The following is a 7,106-nucleotide window of genomic DNA, read 5'->3' on the forward strand; positions in this document are numbered from 1 at the left end:
GCTACAGACTACTTTACCAAATGGGTAGAAGCCATTCCAGTCATAAATGCAACTGATAATGTTGTTATCAAGTTCATTGAAGAATATATATTGTCTAGATTTGGATGCCCTCAGCAAATAGTGACAGACAATGCACACGCATTCAACAGTACTAAGATTATTGAGTTCTATCAGAAATATCACATCTTGTTGCATCATTCTACACCATATTATCCACAGGTAAATGGGTTGGAAGAGTCCTCAAATAAAAGTTTGGTTAAAGTAATAAGAAAACATTATAGGATCATAAAAGGAGTTGGGGCAGTCATCTTATTTATGCAATTGGGCCAACATGATTTCACCCAAAAGATCAACGGTAAATCCCCTTTTCAGCCTGTTTATGGAAAAGAAGCAACATTTCCCACACATTTAGCTTTTCTTGTTTTAAAGTTTTTGTAAGAGTTAACTGAAGAGACTGATGACTTCTCTCAAAGAATAAATCAGATCATAGAATTGAATGAGGATAGAGATGAAGTACAATAGAAGCTTAAGAAATATTAGAGTAAAATGAAAAGCTTGTTAGATAGGAAAGCTAGGGAAAGAGATTTCAGGCAAGGTGATTTGGTGTGAGATGGGATGCTAGGATGAGGTCAAGGGTAATAATACTTTCATTTTGCAGAATTAGGAGGGAGAGTATTCCTCATTGCCTCTCAATGGGAAGTACTTGAAGCACTATATTCAGTATTGAGAGGTTTCCATTCATTCACCATTGTATTTTACCAGAGACTTTTATTTTACATGCAGTGTGTATTTGTTTCAATAGAAGACCCCATTAGCCCGAGGAGAAGGCACATGGATCTGCAAGTTCTCTGCATCCTGTAGGAGGAAGTTGTGCCCAGTAAACTCCCCTATATCAATTAATTATCACACAAATTTGCATTCGTTTGAATATATTTTATTCTACACGAAATGTTGTTTACCTATATTCTTTGCTTATAACCGATCAAATATTTTGTTTGAATATTTAGCAAGTTATACCACTATATATTCTGTTATTCATTCACTTTAAATCAATTAACTATAGCTAGACAAATAGCAACCCTTTCATCTAGCTTAGTAACTGTTAAGGCTTAAGCACTTGTTTTCAATAATTCATATCATTGGTCATCCATAAAATTTAAAACCAACAAAATATTTGAGATGCTTTAGCATGACTAACTAACCTAGAGTCATCTCAGAGGACAACAGTATCCAGAACACAATGGATGGTTCTTCATTATATTTTTTTACGATTTGGGGATGCCTCTCAGTTGGTCACTAATGGTCATAAATCATTGCTTTTTTTCTCAAAGGGAGATACGGCGAAGATTGATTTCATTGTAGGTATGTTTGGGGTTGGTTCCAGTCCCCTGGTGGATGGATTCACTTACCTGGGATTCAAACTTAAACCAAATAATTACAAAATGACAAACTGGCAATGGCTACTGGACAAATTCCAAAATAAATTAAAAAGTTGGACTCGCTAATGGCTTTCTTTTTGAAGAAGATATATCTTGGTTCAAGTTGTACTATAACAAATGTCAGTATACTGGGCCCATCTTTTTTCTCTCGCTTTGTATATCGTTTCGAGAATTCATTTTATCCTCTCTCATTTTTTATGGTCAAGCACAAATGTGTTTTAGAAATACCATTTGATTAGCTGAGAAGAAATCGCTAGACCAAAGGATTTCAAAGGCTGGGGCATTTTGGACACAAGAATATATGGTTAGTCTCTTCTCACTAAGTCACTTTGGAGGGCATTTTTTGGAGATGGTATATGGAGGGATATTTTCAGGAAAAAATATTTGAAAAAGAAGAGCATAATAAACTGGTTTAGAGAAGACTATTGGCATAAAACTTGGTTCATACATATGGTTGAGTTTTCATAAGATTAAGAGTTGGTTCTTTTAAAGAATTAGATGGTTGTGCATGTATATTTTAATTGGTCTTGACCAAATTTTGGGTGTCAGCAATACTTCCTATCTTTACGAGGACACTCTCGAGGCTCTCCACTTCAGGGGCTTCTTCTTCTTGGAAGAGTTCATTCGCATATGGAATGGACAATATCCAATTTGGAAAGATGTAGCAAAAATTGGATTAGAAGGACAATGAGCTCTCAAATGGAATAGTTTTATACAGGATCTTCAGCAGGCGGGTCTATGCACAAACGAGAAGGGGGCTCTCTCACTTCAGTTGGGAAACTTCACCAAGCAGTTGCAGTGGTTGCGGAATATTACATGTATATTGTGTGCATAAAATTTTCTTTAATTAACCCCCTGTTGGTTTCAAAAAATATGGAAGTGGAATGTCCCTCTAAAGATAATCCTCTTCATCTGGCTAGTTTGGCATAATAAAATTTTGACTTGGGAAAATCTAAGTTAGAGGGGGTACCAAGGTTCTAGATGGTGCCCACTATTTTGTGGGTCAAATGAGACAGGTCTACACCTCTTCCTTCAATGCATGACAACTCTATAGGTATGGGTACAAATTCTTCAAGTTTACCACATTTCATTCAGACAGTTTCCCTCGCTAGAACATTGTCTACATTGGTGGGTCTCTAGGAGGGGACATCACAACTCAATTCGATTATTTATCATATGAGATATCTGGCGAGCACGAAATGCCCACATTTTTTATGTCATTCCAAGAAATCTTCATAGAATATGTTACATGATTAGAACTTGGTTAAACACACAGGAATTGCGCTCATCGACCACCAAGGATTCACTGGTTAGAAATATGCCTCCTCATATTTTGTTTCCAACTAGCTTTTTTGATGGCACTACACAAGGTGGTCTTCGTGGTTGTGGGGCTTGGCTCAGAGTATGCAACAAATCACATCTCAAAATATTTTGGCACGAAGGGAAAGGCTCCAACACTAGAGTCGAGATATTGCCACTCTGAGGTCTGCTCTAGTTTGCAAAGGAGAGGCCTATGGACGATATTCATATATACAGAGTTTCAAAAACCCTCATTGACGGTATTATGGTAAACACTACCTTTGCTCCACCTGAGCTTTGCTGTTGGTTGAACTGTATCAAAGATCTTAAAAACTCTTTCTAAAATATTACCTTCCAACATATCTTTCATGAATCAAACATGTTTGTTGACGCTCTATCCAAAGATGGTTTAACTACAATTGCTTGCTTTCTGAGATTTAGTTTCTATGAGGATAACACAATTAGAGATGAAGGTTTGATTACTCTCCCATAGGCTATGTGTATTTAGATGTATGAGAAGCAATACCTGCAAGTGAATATGTTTTTTGCACTGCAATAAATCTACTAGTTGTATATATTTGTTAAATAATACTTGCAAAAGTAATGATAATATCTTTTACTATAATAAAAATATATTTTTAAACAACTATAATACTATGATATATATAATGGATTCTATGTTGCATTAAATTCTAAAATCTTAATCTATCCATTATGATTTTCACTTTTTTATAATAACAAAAATTCAATGATATTGATATGAAATCTAGTCACAAATAAACATGAATATTAAATTATATAAACTTTTTTTCATGTAATTATATAGTAATGATAGTTGGAAGAGACCTTTATCTAAATTCCACCATGTATTACATATTAAAAGTTTATCATATTTATCAAAAAAATATTACATAATATTAAACATTTTCCAGGATGGTAAAATGGATATTGAAAAAGACAAATTTTCATGCTAAGTTAGGGACATAAAAATAATAGGAGTTGTCAATGCGAATTTTTGAAGTCTCTGCTGCCAGTGGAAAAATTTGTAAAATTTGAATTTGTATTATTTAAAATATCTTTTTTTTTATTATATATGGATTTAGTATATTAAAAAATTTTAAAGCATTTTTATTATGTCGGATTTACTAATTAATTTTGTGATTTCAATGAATTCTTTCAAATTTTAGAGAAATTAAATCAGAAAAATATAATAAAAATTTTAATTTTTTTTATTTTATTTTTCCAAAAAATCACACTAAAGAAAACTGTAAAATAATATAAGCCAGTGAGTGAACTTTTATCCAACTTTATACTGTGAGTGAACTTTTATCCAACTTTATACCGTGAGTGCTGCGACTTTATTCAAGGAATATAGAGCACACAAAAAAAACCAGATCAGATTCAATGTACACAATAATACCGGACCAGATTCAACGTTTTTCTTTAGTGGTTTCCACGAAACTCAATTGATGCGCTTTTACTATTAAACACTTTACTCATCCAACTTCAACTTGTATATATTTAACATAAAGTAGAAGTACTCTCAGGAGCCCTGCGTACGAAGATAATGGCCTAGAATGAAGAGACATACCAATCCATTTGCCATTTTTAAATCAATTTTAAATCCATCCACGCTATTTTCAAATGAATAATCTCGCATGCAGTACACTATTGATATGAAGTTGAAAAGCTTACTCTACAATGACATGTGTAGCCATGGCGCTCAGCGTAACACGCACCGCGAGACCGACTAGCAATTCTGTCGCTGCTATGTTTATCAACGAAGAGAAAATAAGAAAAAGGCCGTCCAGCGAGATTCGACCTCGCGGCCTCTTCTGCAACAATGACAGTGGCTTCTCCATCAACGCCAAATTCATGCTCAACAGCCGTCCCGACTCCTTCCAGAGCGACGCCCGCCCAACGGTAGAGCAAGTGCTGAAAGAAATAAGAGAAACAAGGTGGCAAGTTAATCGTCAGAAGGGGTCATTCTGCGTGGCTTTCCTGGGCGTCCCTGGAGGCGACCACTATAAGCCACGAGCCGGTGCCTCCTGCCACTGATCGGCCACAGAAGACGAGAATCGTGATTGGCCATGACGATGGTTCTGTGGATTTTGTGTTCATACTTGTCTCCACGTTTTTGTGTCGGGGGATTAATTTGAGTAAGGTGGAGAGAAGTCCAGGCCCCGGGCGGAAGAAAATGACAAGTAGTCCGCTGCGAGGACAAATGGGGTTAAATGTTAAGCCTTTTCAGCATGTTTTTTATATAGATTTTGAAGCTTCTGTGTAGAGACTCGTGTACAAAACGCGTTGGTGGAACTGCAGGAGTTTACCAGGTTTATGAAGGTCCTCAGCAGTTATGATAATATTATGAGGATAATAGGGTATTGATCCTTAAAGATAACTATGAAGAAACCCCTAACCCCCTAATTCCAGGTCAACCTGACCTATAGGTTGCCATTTTTTCTGGGTCTAACTAACTATGCCCTATTCAGTGGGCCAAATGTTGATGAATTTGTGGAGAAGAGCATGGTCTTTCATTTATTAGATGTAGCTGTCAAGTTTGGTGGACATTACGTTGTATTTAGTTTCATTCACTACTTTTGGCAAGCATTTTCTTTTGAAGTTTGTTTACCATTTTTCTCCCAATGGGGTATTGTTAGGTTTCTTCATCTCGCTGCATCATCCTTGATTTTCATTGCCCAAAGCAGGTTAAAGTTATGATAGGTTGTAACATGAAACCATATTCCAGTAGTGCGCATTCACAAATTTCAGAGATTAAGAGTCAGAGGAGATTACGACTGTCACGAATGAGGGGAGGAGTCAGAGGAGATTACGACTGTCACGAATGAGGGGAGTTGCTGTGAGTAGCGTTGTAAGAATAAAAGACCATAGCATAGTGCTTTTAAACATCGAATGTTAAAACTACAATAGACACAACTTTTTTATTTAAAAAATAATTTATTTAAATATTTTAGAAGGCACATGTATCATCTGGTTGAGCATGAAACAAATTACAAATCTGTTTTATGAAACAAATTACAAATCTTTCTTATACTGTTATACAAAATGTACTAATTTGATTTTAACAAAAAGAAGCTAAAAGACATAAAAGGAATTAAAAGTGTTAAAAGAAATATTGTACAAGATAATGAATGGTGGTTGATAAGATTGATTTAGTTTATATCTATTTTCTCTATTGAAATTATTGTGATGTTTTTTGGGGGGTTTCATGTTTTTAGACTAGTGCAAGAGGAATGAAAGGGTGTTGAGGCAGTATTTTTAGTTCTATAGAAGTAAATAAATGTTTGGAATTGTGAAAATGTTCAATGATATCTGATCTAGAGATGGGGCTCTCCAATGTGTTATCTATATGCTCATTGATTGAGTTGCAATTTGAAATATTTATCATTTTAGACAATGTGTAATTTTCAGCATGAACATGGTATTTGGTAAACCCTTTATGGAAGAATATGATCAAGTGTATCCTTAGTAGAATTTCTACATAGATATCTAAGGGTTTTGTGTGGCTTAAAAGAGGTTTATGTTATTTTTAGCCAAAATAAGAGAAATTGTGGTATTTGGTAAACCTTTTACGAAAGAATATGATCAAGTGTATCCTTAGTAGAACTCTAAATAGATATTTATGGGTTTTCTATGGCTTAAAAGAGGTTTTATGTTATTTTTAACCCAAATAAGAAATTCTTAAAATTATGATTAGTAATAATTTGGATGTAGGGTAGTGAAATGAAATCTAGAGACATGGATGAGGAGATAGAGATTTTGGATTTAGAAAAGAGAGATGAGTGGAAAACCTTATTAATTTGAGGAGTAACCATTGGACGCAAGGACCTTATTGAATTACGTTTTTTATTCAACCAAGAATTATGGAGTAGTGATTTAAATGGCATGGGTTATGAGCATCATAAAAATGACAAACTCTTGTATTGGGTGATGGAGAGAATGGGTGTAAATATATCTATTTCTATGAGTATTTTTTCATATAGACATGGTGGGTAAGGGTTCCATCAACCTTGGGGTGAGATGCGAACATCAAGGAATGGGAGCCTTTTTTGAGTTGGGGTTTTCATATTAAATTTGATGTGTGGGAAATATGTTTAAGACAGTCAAATAACAAATTTAAAAAATAAAAGCTATGAGGCTAGATGAAAAAGTATCACCGATCATATTTATAAAATTTTGGATAAAAAGAATATCATAACTCTTTCTAAAACCTATAAAACTTTTAAACAATTACTTAGAATTGCTAATGATAAATCTAATACTAGGCTTGAGCAAGGATATACATTAAAAACCACTGATATATTACATGTAGGTACCATGAGATTTTAGAGATATCATGATAAATAT

Source organism: Pinus tabuliformis, chromosome 4_1 (assembly GCF_031772625.1).
Source record: "Pinus tabuliformis cultivar Carrire ecotype Pingquan chromosome 4_1, CPIR1, whole genome shotgun sequence".
NCBI classification, from domain to species: domain Eukaryota; kingdom Viridiplantae; phylum Streptophyta; class Pinopsida; order Pinales; family Pinaceae; genus Pinus; species Pinus tabuliformis.